This window comes from Schistocerca americana, chromosome X (genome assembly GCF_021461395.2).
Source record: "Schistocerca americana isolate TAMUIC-IGC-003095 chromosome X, iqSchAmer2.1, whole genome shotgun sequence".
Lineage (NCBI taxonomy): Eukaryota > Metazoa > Arthropoda > Insecta > Orthoptera > Acrididae > Schistocerca > Schistocerca americana.
The window spans coordinates 778092311-778111502 of record NC_060130.1 but is presented as its reverse complement, the minus strand read 5'-3'; the positions used below and the strand labels follow the sequence as shown (position 1 = coordinate 778111502).

Here is a 19192-nt window from a genome sequence, read left to right as displayed (position 1 = left end):
ATTTTGTTGATCGTCTTTTTTATATTTTTCGTATTCCGTTCTCAGTTGATTTTTCCTTTTTTCCAACTGTTCATTTAATTGTACACATATGTTTCTATTTCGTCCATGTTTTTTAACAACCTTTAGACCAAGTTTTGAAAAGTTTTACTAGAGCCAATAAAACAATGATCATTTTCATTTTACATTCATCATTTATAGTCAAAGCTTATGTTCATCATTAACAATCAATGTCAAAAAAATTCTTAATAATTTCTCTTTACTTACCATTATTATTAGTCTTGTCATTTCTCCCATAACAAAAGAAAATTAATGTTTACTCCAACATTAATACATACCCTAAAAAATTATCAAATTTTAAATCAACACCAACAAATTCATGATAATTATTAATTAAATGAGTATCAACATGCCCAAAAAATATTAAAAATTTAAATTGTGTCTAACAAATTGTGTCAATGCTTTTGAATATATTTGAGATAAATAAAAACAATCTATTACTCTGTGTCTACCTCTAGTAATATATTCATTTACTATATCTTGTTTTCCAATAATGTAATCATCAAAAACTACATCTGAATTATTTTCACATTCATTTAAGAGAATACTTTCATCGCTATTTTCCGTAAAGGTAGTGATTTTTCATTAATTTTATCTCTTGTTTTTCATTTTTTTATAAATTCGTGATATTTTTGTTGGCTAAAACCCATGGAATAAATGTACAAATGATTAATTTTATATCAATTTAATCATCCAGGTGCTAGAATATAATTATCAATAATTATTGTTGTTTGTCAACAACCGCTTCTTCCTATTATTTACTATAAAATGCGATTCGATAAAAGTTTGTCATGTTTATTTATTAATTTTTTCTTGAATTCGCATATTTGTTTCCATATCTGACCTTTATGTACCTGAATTAAATTAATATAAACGAGTAGATTATTTCAACTGATTGATAATTCATCTGTTCTAAAAAAACTTAACTATTGCAATAAGATAAACATATAAAAATTTCATTAGAATATTGCATCGAAAAATTATAAACTTTACCCGATTGACAAAGAATAGAAATTTCTGTTTGCCAAAATAATTCGAAAAAAAAGGAGAAATTTCTTCAATCAAAGAAATATACCCATTAAAGAAGACAAAATTTTAAATACAGTTGTTAGTGACAGTGATGTTAAATTATATAAGGATACAGAAAACTGCATTGGTTACATTTTAGGATTTGATGATCAAATTATTGAAGCAAATGAAAAAACTGTTGCTAATGATGTTCCTAAAGTTATTCAATTTCAGTTAATACATACAAAATTTAATTTTGCTGATGGCATGTTTGTTGAATGTACTGATCGTTTTCACAGAGAAACCAATATTTTTTCTTCATTTAAACCAAATACTGAATTTGGAGGACCAGTCACTTATGTGTCAAATTATCCAATAAATATTACAAGTTTTGAGACTATTCAGAATTAGACATAAATAAACAGATAAAAATGATAATTTAGTTGAGTAATTAATATGTGCCTAAAAGAAAATTTAAAAATTTAGGAAAAAATTTTTCCTTAATGAATTATGAATAAAAGCGAGAGTTATGAATTTTACTTATTTCCTGTTAATGAGAAAACAAAAAATAATTTAAGTAGTCGAAACAATGAGACAGAAATTAATATTAATATTGATAATCTTTGGATTCATCTTAATTATTCACAGTTTTGCATGACATTTTATCTTATTTACAAAGATGGAAAAGATCTTTCAGCATATGATAGTAAATCAAACATGAAACTAACTGATAATTATGTGTTAAAGTTGTTCATTGTTATTAGAATTAAAAAAGCGAAACAATATTTTGTCTCGAATGGAGGACTCATTTGTTTCTTCATCAACAATTATTCGATTAACTTCATCTTTATCAAATGGAATATCTATAGAAGGTCATTCTTAGCAGAGGAAAAACTGAAAATAAACCAAATTAAACACTTTATCCATTAGAATTATTGGGAGGATTTTTAAGGTTTTTAAAGAAATAATTTGGGAAGGCGATTCAGCAGTAATTGTCACTTTGAGTTCAAGATAAGATTAAGAAGAATCTGTTCTTATATGGGTTAGTAATAATGATTATAGTACACTTTCAAAGGAAGGTAAAATTGTTATTAAAAGTGTGGAAATTCGTGTTCCTGTTGTGAAATATGAACCAAAATACTCACCTCAACTAGAACAAGACAGACTGAAAACTCCAAAAATTCCTTTTTTAACCACAAACTAAGAGAATTTGCTGGATTAAATGGAAAAGAAGTTGGAATTAGGTAGTACTAATTATTGTAGTTCTGCTGAATTTAATATGCCTTCCTTTATTTTCGTTGTTTTACCAATTAATCAAAAAATTTCCAGTAAAATGATTTTTCTTTGCTGAACTATGTTAAATTAGAAGATATCTGTAAAAATGGAAGAAATCAAATTTTGCCTCAAGGATTATGGAATGTTGATCTACTGAATAATTTTTTAAAAGCTTATGGTGCTTTTAAAGATTTTAAAAGAATGACACAATACAATAACATTGTATATGTAAGTCATTTCAATTTTATTCAAAATTGTGCTATCTGTGCAATAAATATGTTTAGAATAGGGAATGTGTTAAGTATGGGAAAACAACAATGAAATTATGTGTGTTTTAATGAAAACATATCAAATGTTACTGCTGGCTATATAATTATGTATGGTAAAAATGTTTAAACTTGTGATTTACAACATACAATACTTACTGAAAAATTTTATTGCATAAATGAATAATAAATTAGAAAAAGGCGTGGAAGTGTTAAATTCAAGTTTACAGAAAGATAGAGGACGTAAAAAGTAAAACATTTAGATTTCTGAAACCAAAATATTTCATTTTTTAACTCAAAAAAATGAAAGCAATTCAAAATGAAAATGAATGGCAATTTTGAAGAACTAATAATTGAACTTAACAATTATAATAATGGCTATGCAGAAGTGTTCACTAAATTAATAGAACTGAAAAAATAAATCTTACAATATTTTCAAAGCTAAAATTTTGGTAAGTAAATATGGTCAAAAAGTTTCATTACTTTTAAATGACACATATGAAATTACTCTTCCAGGTCATTATACCAAAATGTCTTCAGGAGGTGATGATAAGTAAGAGAAAATTGTCTGGTTCAGTTTTATATATCAAGTTCATGTTATTGAATTTGAATAAATTTTAGAACTTTTGTATTTTTTAAATGTTTAACTTGATGCTAGCTGAATCAGTTTCACTTGTTCAATATTTAATCTCAACTAAATAAATTGCACTTTGCTCCAGAATTGGCATACATATACTATTTACATTAACAACACTTTTAAAATCTTTGGCTCCCTTGACTTGTTATAAGTTAGGCTCAGAGGTGTGGTGGGGAGGGGAGAGGGCAGAAACATCTTCCTGTGATAGTAATGTTGCTGATAGCATGATATTATATTTTGAAATGTTGGCAAATAGTGCAGATGGAGCTGCATATTGTGGCACTGAATGCAGAAATTCACCTTTAGTATTGGAGAGTGTTGTACCTTGGAACACTTTTTGCACTATCCCCTCTGACCAGCCTTGTAATCGAAATTTAATAAATTTTCTTATTTCATTTAGGGTGTAGCATTTCCTTTATGTGATCTGCAATTACAAAATTACTCTGCAAGTGTAATGGTTTTCCAAATGTGGAAACTGTTCCAAAGTACAAGATGGTCCTGGACCTAGGAAAAAATATGTTGCTGAGATTTAAAAATACTGCAGTTGAAAAACTCTTGACAGTGCTGCAATTAATGGTCTATGTGTTACATTATTACTCTACTGCATACCAGTAATTAGTAAGTGAAATCAAATGAAGAAGCATTATCAAAAGCTATTTTAAAAGTTAAAAATTTTTGAAACAGAAGCTATTGGCAACCAACACAGAGAGGGTAACTCAGTTCTTTTTCAAATGTCATGGGTTCCATGTTGTGAAAAGACCCCCATTTGAAGGAAACTAGATGGTGCATCACTGACAAAGTATGGCTTAACCATTCCCACATTATGTAATTAGTTTTAAAAATTTATAGGATTTTATCCACCTCTGCAACTGAAGAATTAAGAGCATACTAAAAATATCCTTAATATAGTATACAAAACCCGTAACATTTACAAATTCTGTACAAAATACAACTCTATATCTCAGAACAACAAACACAGTAGAAAATCCCCGAAACTGCTTAAGGCAGTTTCTAGTAAGTGGTCCTTCGTGTGACTCAAAATTTGATAAATAGATTGAAACACCAACGAGGAAGCATCTTTTTCCTAATTACACTATCCTCCAGGTACAACATTTTACTCTTTATCCTGGCCATAATGTGAGAGCCAATCATTCTATGATCTAATAAAAGTTTTGTTGTAAAGTTGTGAAGACACATTTGATTCCTCCCACTTCCACATACATTCATTGGACAGCAATAGATCAACGTTTTTGGCAAAAATCCAGTTTTTCTTAAAAATCTATTTTGAGGAAGAAATTTGTATTATGATCCTTAAATTCAACTCATAGTAATAATACTTTGATCAGAATCCTTTAAAACTGAGCTAGTGGAACAACCAACATTTTCTCAAGTAAAACGTACCAAGAAAATTCTGGGAAACTTTCAGACACACATTTTGGGTGATAATTATATCTACAATATAGGAGTAATCAGTAAATGTACAGATCATCGTTTTTCCCTAAGTCAGTTAGGCACTGGCTGAAAAACCGTAGAAGTAGTGTTGACAGTCGCACACAGTTAGATTACAAGTAGGAATGTGAATGCTTAATTGTCATTTGGGTACTTTCTTTCAATATACAAAAAAGTAATGCAAGCAAAAACTGTGAATCCTCTCAGTCTGAAATCTCTTGTGCGTTAGTCTTGTTATGTAGAGACTTTCCCATGTCATCCCTGGCTAAAACCGTTATTAATAAGCTATCGATTAACTATCAATTTTTTTGGGTGGTTATTTCAAATGAAACATAGCTTTATAACAATTTTTATTGCTCAAAATACAACACTACAAGATGCGCAAATTTTGTTTTATAAAAAGTACAGTATAAATTCTTGTCCTTTAGTCTGTAAGGTGTTTAAACTTTTCTCCTTTAGTCTGTTGCATTTTTAAGTAATTATTCATCTTGCCTTGGAGAAAACCCTCTCTGCAGGAACTGAAGTCGCTGGACACCACAAAAATTTACAGGCCATTACAAGTGACACACTGTTAGATTTTACGCAATATACTAATAGACAAGCATACTTGTCTAATAGACAAGCATACTTGTCTATTACAGATTTTTCAAAATGTTGACGCAGGTCCATTATGGAATCACTAACTGCTGTAAAGACATTGACTTTACGCTGTTGCTAATTGGGGGAAAATGTAGATCATCCAATTTGAAACTGTTAGACTAGCAGTAGGCATATTAGCATTGTTCATGGATGCTTCTTTTTATGGTATTGTTCTTGATGTTGATGTGATGATAGCAGCATACTCTTTCTGAAGTAATTGCGCAGCATTGCCTGCCTTTTGAAATGTTCTGAAACCTAGTTTTTTAAACCTAGGATCTAATAATGTCACAAGCACATTAATAGTCAATGTGTTAAATGGTTTCACTCTTTCATTGACTGATTCAATCAAGGAATCCAGGATACTTCGTACTTCATTAGTTGTTATGGTGCTTTGCAAGTCTGAAAACTTTGTAGCAACACCTCATATTAGAGGTATAATTATGGAAGTACTAATGTTGTTGTTGCTACTTCAAAAGGTTCAAGAAGATCTATTATCTCTTGTATAGCTTAGTAATTTTCTGCTGTGAGGGTATTCAGTGCATTTGAACTTCCTTTGATCACATTCCCAAGCTCACTTCATACTTCCAAAAACCTTTTGAGCGTGTTGACATGAGCTGTTCGATCAAGTCAACACCTCTTGTATCAGTCTCAGTTCTTTTTTATTTGCTGTTTTTTGAACATTGCGCAATTTATCACTGGATAGTGTAGAGTTACGAAAGAAAGTCATAAAAGCCTTTGTTTTCAATAAAATTTTGGAAAATGTTTCTGCTTTGAAACAATCTTGCACTGGTAAATTGATGCAGTGGGCAAAACAGGGTGAATGTCGAATCCTTAAGATTTAGGCAGCATTTTCGTAACTGCAGTGTTGTGTGTAACCACTACCACTGCCATATCACCGATATTATATTCTAGTAAGATTTGACTGTTGACCTGAAAAAATGTAATGTTAAAGTAAGCTGCCAGTATGTCCAAAATATTGCACAATATTATCAAAAAATTTCTTTTTTTCAGCATCTTGTTATCTGAAAAATTACTTTCTTATATATAAAAATAATTCTCATAAAAATTGGTCAAATATATTACTTGTCGATGTTACGTTGAGCTTTAGCGTCTTTGAAGCACAGGGAAAGCAGGAAGAGAAAGGGGAAGCAGAAGAAGAGGAAGATCACTGTAAGGAATGTGGATGCGAGAGGGGCTAGTGTTTATTGGTCTGCCACCCAATGATGCTACCTTATGTGTGCATGCTTGCTGATGAACTGCAGTAGACACAGAATGAACTGCACATGGGAATAACAGAATTGAAACTGCATTGAAGAGATCAAGGGTGGCTTCTTCACCCATTATTTTTTTCTCATTTGAGTTGACACTCAGTACAAAGCAAAAGGGCCATCACTCTACTGCAGTGCTACAGCTGCTACGTCGCAGCACTTGTGATCTTAGTGCAGTCGACATAAAGTGTGTAGCTTGTAGAAGTTTTCTTGGGTGCTTCACCTTTCGTCGGGGAAAGTGCACGGAGCGGTATAAAAAGTACAATACAGTATTAACGAAGGATAAGGAAAGGTGCGGCGAGAGACAGCAGTGCTAGCATCTTCCCCCATCATATCGATTCCTATAATACACCTGCGCCACTCAAAGTTTACACTTGACAGAATCCGATAGATAGTGTTTCGTCGGCCTCACTGTAGCTGCGATACAACAGCTTCCATTACATAATAGCTGGGAGTCTTCCACTTCCACTGGGAAGTTTCGATTCGGTTAGTAACGCCTATATTTACAACTTACTATGGTTAGTCTTTTTTGGCAAATATTTGCCTTAACATTGACGCTGTTTTATACGCACCGAATATTTTAATTCTGTTCCGATTCGCTAACATAATGGAAGCACTTCAGCATAAATCGCCACAAAAGCAAGTTGTTTGTATACTCGGAAGACAGCAAGACAGTAATTATAACACCACTTCCATCTGATTTTGATGTACTGTACTTTGGTTCAGGTGGTGTTGGGGTTCGCATTCGTTTCTCACTTGTTAGTCCCGTATCGCACAGACTCTCAAGTGAAAACCTTGGGCGTGGAAGTAACAATGTTTTGAGAAAGCACCTTATAGAGACATCTATGTTCAAATGTGTTGCTTGTTTGTATTAATGAATAAGAAAATATATTAAGCCTGTTGTAACGCAATTATTCAGTCTTATGTTACGGCTGGCAGTGTCCGTAAACAGAACACAAGTCACACAAAGGCTATCGACAAGAGTGGTGAGGGGGAGTGAGGGCGGGGACGGGACGGGTGAAACTGCCAAGAATTGCCTTACACTGACATGTAACGATCACAAGAATAAAATGAAACTCAGCAAGGCACTGACGAGTTAAAGAAAGAAACATTTTAAAAACGTTAGTTACATGTGTATAGATTCTGCGTTGTGATGACCTGCAGTTTTTGTCAGTTTTGTTATGGGTGGAACTAATTTTTCGTCTATAATCAAGTGGCAAGTCGATATCGGTATGCCTTCATTCACGTTGCTTTTCCACATGTCCGCTGTAACACTAAAAATATTACATTCGTTAAGGGCTTTCTCTAATTTATTTTTTCTTGCTATAGTTTTGAGGTCAGTAAACATTAAAATGTGGTTTTATCTGGCAACTCATATCTGCTGTCTAAGGCATAAACAATTTTTTTTCAAACCTTGATGGTTGGAAGTTCTGTACAGTAGCATACCGATAGCAATCATTTTTGCATGAAAAGGATCAAGTTCTTTTTTACTTTCAAACTGGCATTGTACAACTGAATTCTGTTAAAATAATTTTTGTAGAGCTTCTCGATTCTTTTGGTTGCTTCTCTTGCACTTGATCTAGCTCATAAGTTGATCCCTCACCTTTCAACTAATTAATGGTTTCTAGTTTTTCACCATGCTTTCTTTTTAGTGATCTCTTAAATTAGTCCTATTACCTGATCATGTTTAAAATCTTTAATGCAGATGGTACACCTTACAAACTGACTATTATCCTCCACTTTCTTGAAAAAATCCCACACAGATGATTGATTTTTTTCGGTTCATTTTCAAAACAGTAACAAAAACCTCTGTTTACGCACCGCTTACATAATCAGAATAATCTTGGAAGGGTGGAATTTCCTCAGCCAGCGTGTGAAAAGTATTGATCGTTTCATGTCGACACCATTCTTAACACTTCTTCGCTACTGTGCTGCTTGCCTCACTGCTGCTAACGACAGCGATTCCACAGTTGTGGCACTATAGTTGCGTGATGAAGAATAATCCTGTTGTTGTGTGGAGTTTAAATAACGAAATAAGTGAAGGGTAAGCCATTCATTGCTGGCACACTGAGGTCACTTCCTGTGACACCCCGTAGACCCATAAGCTTTGGAGGAGAATTCCTCCTTGTGATGCTCGAAAAATTATTAATCATGTTGCAAAACGAGGCAAACTCGAAAAAATAAAAAAAATGGTGAGCTTATTCACTCACTGCACAAGTTTCAAATAAGGGGTTTCAGCATTAACGGGCAAGAGCTTAAGAAGTATCTACAGGATTTGAAGTTTAGCAAAAACATTCCTGGGCATTCAAAGTCAGCTATTGGTCAGAAGAGATCAGTTTTGTCTCACATCAACTGAAATATTCACATATCACCTGAATTACTTATGAATATACACTCCAATGCTGTGAAAGCAGATTGTATGTAAATACTGCTGTATATATTAATGATTATGTACAGCCATCATACAAATAACATGCTTGACAGCCGGCCAGTGTGGCCGAGCGTTTCTAGGCGCTTCAGTCTGAAACCGCGCGACTGCTACGGTCGCAGGTTCGAATCCTGCCTCGGGCATGGATGTGTGTGATGTCCTTAGGTTAGTTAGGTTGAAGTAGTTCTAAGGGACTGATGACCTCAGATTTTAAGTCCCATAGTGCTCTGAACCATTTGAGCCATGCTTGACACTCGACGGGTTGTGCTTTTACTATATTCAGTTTTGCGGGAGCTGGTATATCTTTGAAGGTACAAGCTCCGCTAATCGACCACAACATGGACAACCAACATATGAATTATATTTGTGCTTCTGCAAAACCAGAAGTGACGCAGGGGCATTAGGACTGTGTCAGTGTTTTGTGTTTCTGAATCACTTTACACATTAACATGTACAGCTGAAAACACCTGTAAGTACAATGAGGACTCAGAAACAGAGGAGGACAGTAGCAGGTGGGTTTAATTAATTATGACAATAATCATATTTATTTTAAAATGCGTTGGGCAATACAATCAGAAACACTTGACAGATTGTTAAAATTGCATTTTTTCCTCAATTGTATTACAATAGCCTTATTTACATTTGTCTCCCTTGCTGCAAGTAAGTAAGCTCACACATTTGAAGATGAAAATCAGTATAATGCGCACTCACGAATCCATGTTATTTAAGTGCCTACTTTTTACCATACGCATCTGATCAGTACTAGATGCGCACGACCGTGAGTTGTCATCACTGAAAGACAAACAAGAAAATTCCCTCTTTGACGACCGCTTCTCCACAGTGACCAATGTATTTACAACTTAGTTTATAAACAACTTAGACTGCCTAAGGTGTCACCATATTTGTTGTTGATTAAATACCTCCACACAATCTACTTTCAGTCTGCACTCCAAACGCCATGGAGGTAATAAAAACCGACAATTTTTTGAGCGCCATTCAAAATTAATTACATTGTAAACGATAGGACTATCGACAGTTAAACCAGACTACCGATGTTGATGGTAGTGCAGATACTATTTATTAATCGATAGTTTATCGATGTTCAAGCAACACTAGACAGCGTTCAATAAAAGTTTCTTTGCCTGTTACAATAACGTGTAACTTTAAAATTGTCATGGCTTTTCTGACCGCTTGTTGACAAATGGCCTGTTGGCTTCTATCTCTGGTTCTTCGGCCGACGTTTGTTTGACAATTTTTCTGATGTTTCGCCAGCGCTAGTGGCAGCCATTTCCAAAGCTTCACCCCTCAGTGCTGGTGGTGGACTGGTGGGTGAAACTTTGACAGTGCCAGCCACTCATGCTGACGAAACGTCAGAAAAATTACCAAACAAACCTCGACCGGAGTATCTGAGACAGAAGCCAATAGGCAATTTATCAATGTGTAAAAGTTCCTTTTTTAAGTCCCTTCGTACAATAAGCACATGCGGCAAACACTTCTGCATATTCTCTTTTCATCATCTATCTTTGTATGGACTAAGAGTTTGTATGAAATTAGACAGATACCAAAAGACGTGTCTGGTAAAATTTTTGCATAGAAATAATGCTGAATTTTGTGTAAGAATGAGAGTTTGAGGCTATAACGTTTATTACCATGAGATTTTAATAAGCAGATGAAGATTATACAGCACTGTTAACCATTCGTCTTAACTAAGCCATTTATTTAGGTCGGAACTGTACTACTTAGACCTGTGTCTACATAAGATAAGACCTCGATTACAGAATCGGTTTGTATCCTTCATACATTGTCATCGGTCATCGTACGCTCGTATCTGTTTGTCAACAAAGTTAATTTCTCCACTGAAAAGATATACTGCTAAGTCAAAGCCGCGCGGTCTTGGGCGTCTTGCCACAGTTCGCGCGGCTCCCACCGTAGGAGGTTCGAATCCTCCCTCGGGCATGGGTGTGTGTGTTTTGTCCTTAGTGTAAGTTAGTTTAAGTTAGATTAAGTAGTGTGTAAGACTAGGGACCGATAACCTCAGCAGTTTGGCCCCACAGGGACTTACCATAAATCTCAAATTTGCAAAGTCAAACATCTAACCAGACACAAAGAACCTTTAACACACATCAACTCATTCATATTTCACGTGCGCTGCGGAACTCGCTGCTCAGGGTTGTGAAAGTTCTTACTATATGTCAGCGAAAAAAGCGCTCAGTGTACGCAGTAAGACAGTGCTAATGAAATAGCAGTTTCGGTCACTACAATAATCAGATCCATTCCTGCAGGGTGGAGGAGTTGGTGTCTTTCCTTAACATATGTTGGCAACTACAATAGTGTTTCATAGCACTACCATGAAAAAGGACAATTTTCAACGGGTGTGACATATAAACAACTCATCTGATGGACTACACTCGCAGTTGCAAATTGAAATAAAGCACCGAATTTACTAGGATTGGATGTCTTCAGTACTTTGTGTTTCAAAATTCATGAGGGAGCGAATCAAATTCAAACGGATATTCCGACTGGAAACTTAAATCTGATTCTGCATAATTATGATGATTTTTTTTTCCGAAACAGCAAGCAGTATCAAAGGTTGCAAAGCAGACATTATGATGAAACTGAATGTGGTGCCGAAATTTTTCAAAGCACGCAACATTCCTTTTGCGTTAAAAGGTAAAGTAAAGCAGGAACTCGACCGTCTCGAACAGAATGAGATTACTGAAGCCATAACCTGTAGCTAGTGGGTAATACCGATAGTAGTTATACAGAAACCGAACGGCTCCTTTCGTAGTGGAGATTTCGAAGTGACTGTTAGCTCTGAACTATTACTGATTCATATTCTATTACAAAGCTGGAAAAACTGACGTCAGAATTAGCTTGTGTGTAAACTTTTCCAAGTTGCAAATCCCTTTGGACGAAGACACACATAGATTGAGGGTTATAAATACTCCATTTGGCATCTACCGTTACGAAAGATTACCATTCGGAACAGCCAGCACAACGGGTTTGTTCCGGCTGTATTTACAGAAATTCATTCGGAAAGCTGCGAACGCTGTAAACCACCTTGGTGACGTAATTATCTTAGGGAACTCATACAGAATTTGGAGTCTGTTTTCAAAACTAAACTGGATACAAATTTAAAACCCAACGAAGGCAAGTGCATCTTCTTTCAACACATAGTGCAATACACTGATCAGCCAGAACATTACGACCTCCTACCCAATAGCAGGTATGTCCACCTCTGGCACGGATGACAACGACGAATGGACACGGCATGGACGCATAGAGGCCTTGGTAGGTCGCTGGAGGGAGGTGGCACCACATCTGCACATAAAAGTCAACTAATTCCCGTAAATTTCGGTTCAAATGGTTCAAATGGCTCTAAGCACTATGGGACTTAAAATCTGATGTCATCAGTCCCCTAGACTTCGAACTGCTTAAACCTAACTAACCTAAGGACATCACACACATCCATACCCGAGGCAGGATTCGAACCTGCGACCGTAGCAGCAACGCGGTTCCAGTCTGAAGCGCCTAGAACCGCTCAGCCACAGCGCCGACTAAATTTCGGAGGGGGAGGCGATGAGCCCAGACGTCACATTCAGTCACATCCCAGATGTGTTCGATCGGATTCAGATCTGAAGAGTTGGGGGGCCAGCACATCAACTGAAACTCGCCACTGTGTTCTTCGAACCACTCCATCGCACGCCTGTCTTGTGACATGGCGCATTATTTTGCCGAAAACTGCCCCTGCCGTCAGGAAACATGATCGTCGTGAAGGGGTGTATGTGGTCTGCAACCAGTTTACGATACTGCTTGGCCGTCTTGGTGCCTTGTATGAGCTCCACTGGATCCATGGATGCCCACGAAAGTGTTCCCCAGAGCGTAATGGAGTCGCCGCCAATTTGTCTCCGTCCTGCAGTACAGGTGTCGAGAGCTGTTCACCTGGGAGACGACGTATTCGCGCCCTCCCATCGGCATGGCCAAGAAGGTATTGGGATTCATCAGACCATGCAACGTTCTGCCACTGGGCCAACGTCTAGTGCCGACTGTCACGTGCCCATTTCAGTCGTTGTTGCCGATGAAGTGGGGTTAACATTGGCATCTGCACGGGTCGTCGGCTGAGGAAGCCCATCAAAATGTGTGTGTGAAATCTTATGGGACTTAACTGCTAAGGTCATCAGTCCCTAAGCTTACACACTACTTAACCTAAATTATCCCAAGGACAACACCCACACCCATGCCCGAGGGAGGACTCGAACCTCCGCCAGGACCGGAAGCCCATCGTTAGGAGTGTTTGGTTCACTGTGTATTCAGGCACACTTGTTCTCTGAACAGCATTAATGTCTGCTGTTAGTTCCGCCATAGTTCGCCGCCTGCCTAACTGCCCAGCCAAGACGTCCGACATCTGTAATGAGTGTGGCCGTCCAACCCCATGACGTGTGGACGTGTTTTCACCTGGTTTCGCCGCTTGTTGAAGACACTCACCACGGCACTCCTCGAACACCCGACAAGCCGCGCAGTTTCCGAAATGCTCGTTGCGAGCTTCCGGGCCGTCACAATCTGCCCTCGGTGAAACTCAGATAGATCGTGCGCCCTCCCGATTCTACACACAAATAGCACGCTCACTGATAGTACATACGAGTACACCGTGCGTGAGTCTGACTAGCAGTCATTTCTCGCCAGGTGATGCTTTTATCGCCTGGAAGGGTTTCTATCGATAGTAGATCGGTGGCCATAATGGTCTGGCTAATCGGCGTATTTGGATCACATTCTCTCTGAACGCGGCATCAAGCCAACACTGCACCACACTGACGCCATTAGAGACAAGCCGGCTCCCAAGGACGGCAGACAATTACGTTCTGCACTACGAAAAATAAATTATTATTGAAAGTTTCTTTGTCATGCAGCTTCAATCAGTGAACAACTGCAGAAGTTTTTATGTAAGGGCTCAAATGGGCTGGAACAGTGAACGTCAACGTGTATTTAACAAACTGAGACATACGTTTGCTTGAGGCCAAGTGTCACGCCACATATGATACGACAAGAATGCTCATAAGTGCTGTGGATGCTGCAAACTACATCATAGGCGCCATTCTGTGCCGTCGACATCATGGTTCTGAACGACCAATTGCGTTCGCTTCAAATACTCTAACGGTGACTCATAGAAATACAATCAGACAAAGAAGGAGGCTCTCAAAATTATATTTGCACACCGAACAGTACTGTTCCTACACGTACCGCTCAACGTTTGCAGTACTGGGCGCTACTTCCTTCGAATTATAGCTATGAAATTATATTCAGATCCACTGCACAACATGCAAACGCAGATGTGCTTTCATCGTCTCCCAATTGGGCACGACAAAAAGTTTGACTGATGAGCTGATGTTTGTTTTTCAATAGATATCAGAATCAGGCAAGACCTCGTGTTTATCTAAGGTACTACAGATGCTGCATCAACGCCACTGGGACACAGTTCGTACCATACAAACTGCCAGAGAACAATGCTACCGAAAAATATTGACAAAGATAACGACATGATATTGTATAAATACCACTTACCTTCGAAATACCAGTCATCTCCACCCCGACAATATATTCCGTGGCTACAGCCATCAGAAACCTGGTCACGTCTGCATAATTATTTTGCAGAAGCTAATGGCTCATCCCCATCGATTCTTTTTCCAAATTTCCATTTGTGATACAAATGTCATCGATATCATCCTCAGAGACTATTCAGGCTTTGTTGAAGGTGTTCTCTATTTAATGATAGCCGCAACCTGTTGTCACTGACCATGGTGCACAATTTTCTTCGCAGGACTTTAAACTATTTTGTGAAACCAAGAGCATTTCACTCTTAAAGACTGCACTATTTCATCTGGAGGCCAATAGACTCACTGATCGATTCCTACGAAATTTGAAGTTGCACATGACAAAGCTGGTTCAACAGCACAGTAAAGACAATGACAATGACAGTGATAAGTATCGTCCTTCTCAGTACAGAGTCACTCCACACGACGCACAATCTCCAGTGGAGAAACTCCATGGAAGACTGCATCGTACGTTAACGTCAGATTTAAGGGCACTTCAGCATTCAAAAGCAGAGCTTCGTCAACAGTAGAAACAATTTTTTTCAAACCGAATGATCCGGTACTCGTTTCAGTTTACAAGCGTGGTAACAGGCATAAGTACCAGTCATAGTCGCAGAGCAGCTCGGCAATTTCAAGTTTAAAATTAAGTGCCCAAATGGAGTCCCAGCACTACATAAAAATCAAATGGTGACGCACCGTGCTCACATCCATATATACATAACTGTTAGGCCGTTTTCCTTTACAGAATCAGAAGACCTCTGTGCAGCCAGCTCTCTGAGGGACCTTCTGGTGCAGCCAGCAGCCATCCCTGGCGGCACCTCCAGCAGGGGACCCCAGCTGCATCCAGTCAGTAAAAAACCGATGGAAGCGAACATCGCACCTCACACTTCAGACCAGCCTACAGACATATAAATGGCAAATGTTTGACCGAGCACCGTCTCACTGTGGTTTTGAATAGGTTTACCACGGTGCCGCGGGCGAATGCCAGGGGGAGAAACGTACATGCACCCACCAAATACGCAATACGCACCTCGGTAAGCAAGGAAGCAAAAGGCTAATGCAGCCAGCCACCTTCATCAGCTTTCCCTCCTGCCCCCCCCCCCCCCCTCCCCACTTCCTCAAGGGACTTACATTGTGTACCAGGCTTAAGATACACAACAAATACCACGAGAGGCTGCTACCACACAGCCACAACCACTCGGCTGGCGCCTCTCGGTTACTTGCACAAATTGGGACAACTTTCTACTTCAACGCCACGTCCATCTGCACATCATACTTGTCTGCAATGCTGTTGCCAGACGCCAAAGGGAACGCTGCCGAACGTGGACTACATTGCCTTTACCTTGTACTGGCGGAGATGGAAATCCTTCCTCTGACAGTTTCAAAACACGATAGTCTGCAGACAATCTTAACCAGCAGTTAGCCAGATAAGTGGCTGCAACCAGCTCAGTATATGTTCTAAACTTATTTCACGGAGTATAGTTCCACGAGTTCAGTTGAAGGACGCTATTTACGGAGTGACAGGGCAGTCACAAGTGTCTGCAATATTACTTCCAGTCATGGTGACATTATTATAAACTGCCAAGAGCCAGCAAAGTTATTTAGATACCGTTGTATTAGCTACAGGAAACCAAGCGCCACGCATCAAACTGCACCAAAGCTAAGTACCATTTTGTATCATAACTCTTAATAAATGTTATTAGTTATATATTACTGTGTTGTGACATTTCTGCTCTAGTGTTGCCCTGTCAAGCGAGTATTCAACTATTATAGCATGCACTCTGTCATATTTCAGTGAACAACAGTAGTAATTATGTTTTCTGCTATCGGGCATATTTGGACTTAAATAATAGTAACATTCAATTACAACATTTCCAACACGATAATACGTAATGACGTCAATTTTGAAATTGAAAGAAGTGTTGCCTTCTTCTTACCACATTATGTAGAACCAAGTTATGATTCTCGATTCGTTCACAAGAAGATACAAGGTGAGAAAGTCTACATTTTGTACTAATTATTATTTCGTTAATAAGGACCAATAATTCCGATAGGAGTACAAGACTTTCAGTGTTACTGAAACCACTCAAAATGAGACATAAAATATCCAAAAGACTCACAGAGGAAGCACTGTTTCACTGTCAAAAACTGACTCATAGTTAATATTTCTGTACTAACAGTAGTCGAGAAACAAGGCACAGATCGACCTATGTTAGTGTACTGAAGTCTATACACACCAGTGTTACAGCTACCGTTTGACAAGGTTTGAAGAGGAGTCCGGCAAGTCGATTCCACATTATTTAAAGTATACTCAACAGTCGCAGGGGAAATTTCAGATCCTTAAACTGGAAAAACGAAGCAGTAATAGGTGATAGTAGAACACCACTAAACCCCCGATTTTTTAAAGAATCGAACTTCCATGTACAAAACAGCTTCATACTTAAGGTTACTATACAAATGAGTGAATATGTTAAATACTTGACATTTAGCAAGTAAGAGAGAAAAATTTTAAGAAACGTTTGAAATTATGTTTAAAGCTTACTGGAAATCGTCAAGTGTTCTCATTATCAAACACTGGGTGAGTATATCCTGAATAATTTTACGCTCCGTTTTAAGCAGAAGCTAGTTTTTCGTGCATCTCAACATTTATGTCGTCTTATTTCATGAAAAATGTGTCGTACGAAGACGTAATTTTGCAGGTACATCCAGTGCTACGTATGAGTACCCTCTGCAAAATGTATAATGGATACAGTTAGTAGTAAAGAAATAATAAACTAAAGCGTTATGCCTCATGTGGCAGTTTTACTGAATTAACAGCGAAAATGTAGTATGGGATAAACTTCTTTCCTTTTATCAGTTAGCTAGCGATGTCAGCGAGGAAAATTTTGGTGAAGTTTTGAAATTACTTTTAAAATTTGTTGCAAGTCAGTAAGTGCTCTCATTCTCAAATAATGGATTAACATAGTATGGATATTTGCCTCAAGTCAGTGCCTAACTGTGAAAGCTAGTTTCTCACACATCTCAGTGTTAATGTCGTCATATCTCCTAAACTATGTGTATAAGCAGCAATAAATAAACCATTTGATATTGCTAGACAGTACGAGGTCCGTACCAGATAGGATTAATAGAGGAAAATGGAGAAGACCCAAAGAAGAGAAGCAACTTCCGTTACAGATTCATTTAGTAAGCACGAAAGCATCACTGAGATTCTCAGCCAAATATGGTGGCAGACGCTGCTGGTCTTATGTACACTACTGGCCATTAAAATTGCTACACCAAGAAGAAATGCAGATGATAAACGGGTATTCATTGGACAAATATATTATACTAGAACTGACATGTGATTACATTTTCACGCAATTTGGGCGCATAATGAGAAATCAGTACCCAGAACAACCACCTCTGGCCGTAATAACGGCCTTGATACGCCTGGGCATTGAGTCAAACAGAGCTTGGATGGCGTGTACAGGTACAGCTGCCCATGCAGCTTCAACACGATACCACAGTTCATCATTAGTAGTGATTGGCGTTTTGTGACGAGCCAGTTCCTCGGCCACCATTGACCAGAAGTTTTCAATTGGTGATAGATCTGGAAAATGTGCTGGCCAGAGCAGCAGTCGAACATTTTCTGTATCCAGAAAGGCCCGTACAGGACCTGCAACATGCGGTCTTGCGTTATCCTGCTGAAATGTAGGGTTTCACAGGGATCGAATGAAGGGTGGAGCCACGGGTCGTAACACATCTGAAACGTAACATCAACTGTTCAAAGTGCCGTCAATGTGAACAAGAGGTGAACGAGACATGTAACCAATGGCACCCCATACCATCACGCCGGGTGATGCGCCAGTATGGCGATGACAAACACACGCTTCCAATGTTCGTTCACCGAGATGTCGCCAAACACGGATGTGACCATCATGATGCTGTAAACAGAACCTGGATTCATCCGAAAAAATGACGTTTTGCCATTCGTGCACCCAGGTTCGTCGTTGAGTACACCATCGCAAGCGCTCGTGCCTGTGATGCAGCGTCAAGGGTAACCGCAGCCATGGTCTCCGAGTTGATAGTTCATGCTGAACTGTTCAAGTAGATGGTTGTTGTTTTGCAAACGTCCCCATCTGTTGACTCAGGGTTCGAGACGTGGCTGCACGATCCGTTACAGCCATGTGGATAAGATGCCTGTCATCTCGACTGCTAGTGATACGAGGCCGTTGGGATCCAGCACGGCTTTCCGTATTACCCCCCTGAACCCACCTATTCCATATTCTGCTAACAGTCATTGGATCTCGACCAACGCGAGCAGCAATGTCGCTATACGGCAAACCGCAATCACGATAGGCTACAATCCGACCTTTATCAAAGTCGGAAACGTGATGGTATGCATTTCTCCTCCTTACACGAGGCATCACAACAACGTTTCACCAGTCAACGCAGGTCAACTGCTGTTTGTGTATGAGAAATCGGTTGTAAGCTTTCCTCATGTCAGGACATTGTAGGTGTCGCCACCGGCGCCAACCTTGTGTGAATGCTCTGAAAAGTTAATCATTTGCATATCACAGCATCTTCTTCCTGTCGGT

The 19192-nt window shown here is 38.4% G+C and overlaps 1 protein-coding gene across 1 annotated transcript in view; it reads left to right on the top strand.

Annotated features, from left to right (window-relative positions):
* LOC124556769 overlaps positions 1 to 15470 on the top strand; it is a 92319-nt gene extending 76849 nt beyond the window's left edge. Inside the window, exon 2 of the transcript XR_006968687.1 lies at positions 15361 to 15470. The gene's annotated coding sequence lies outside the window, so the exon portion shown is untranslated. The remainder of the gene's footprint in view (positions 1 to 15360) is intronic.
* The last annotated feature ends 3722 nt before the right edge of the window (positions 15471 to 19192 follow it).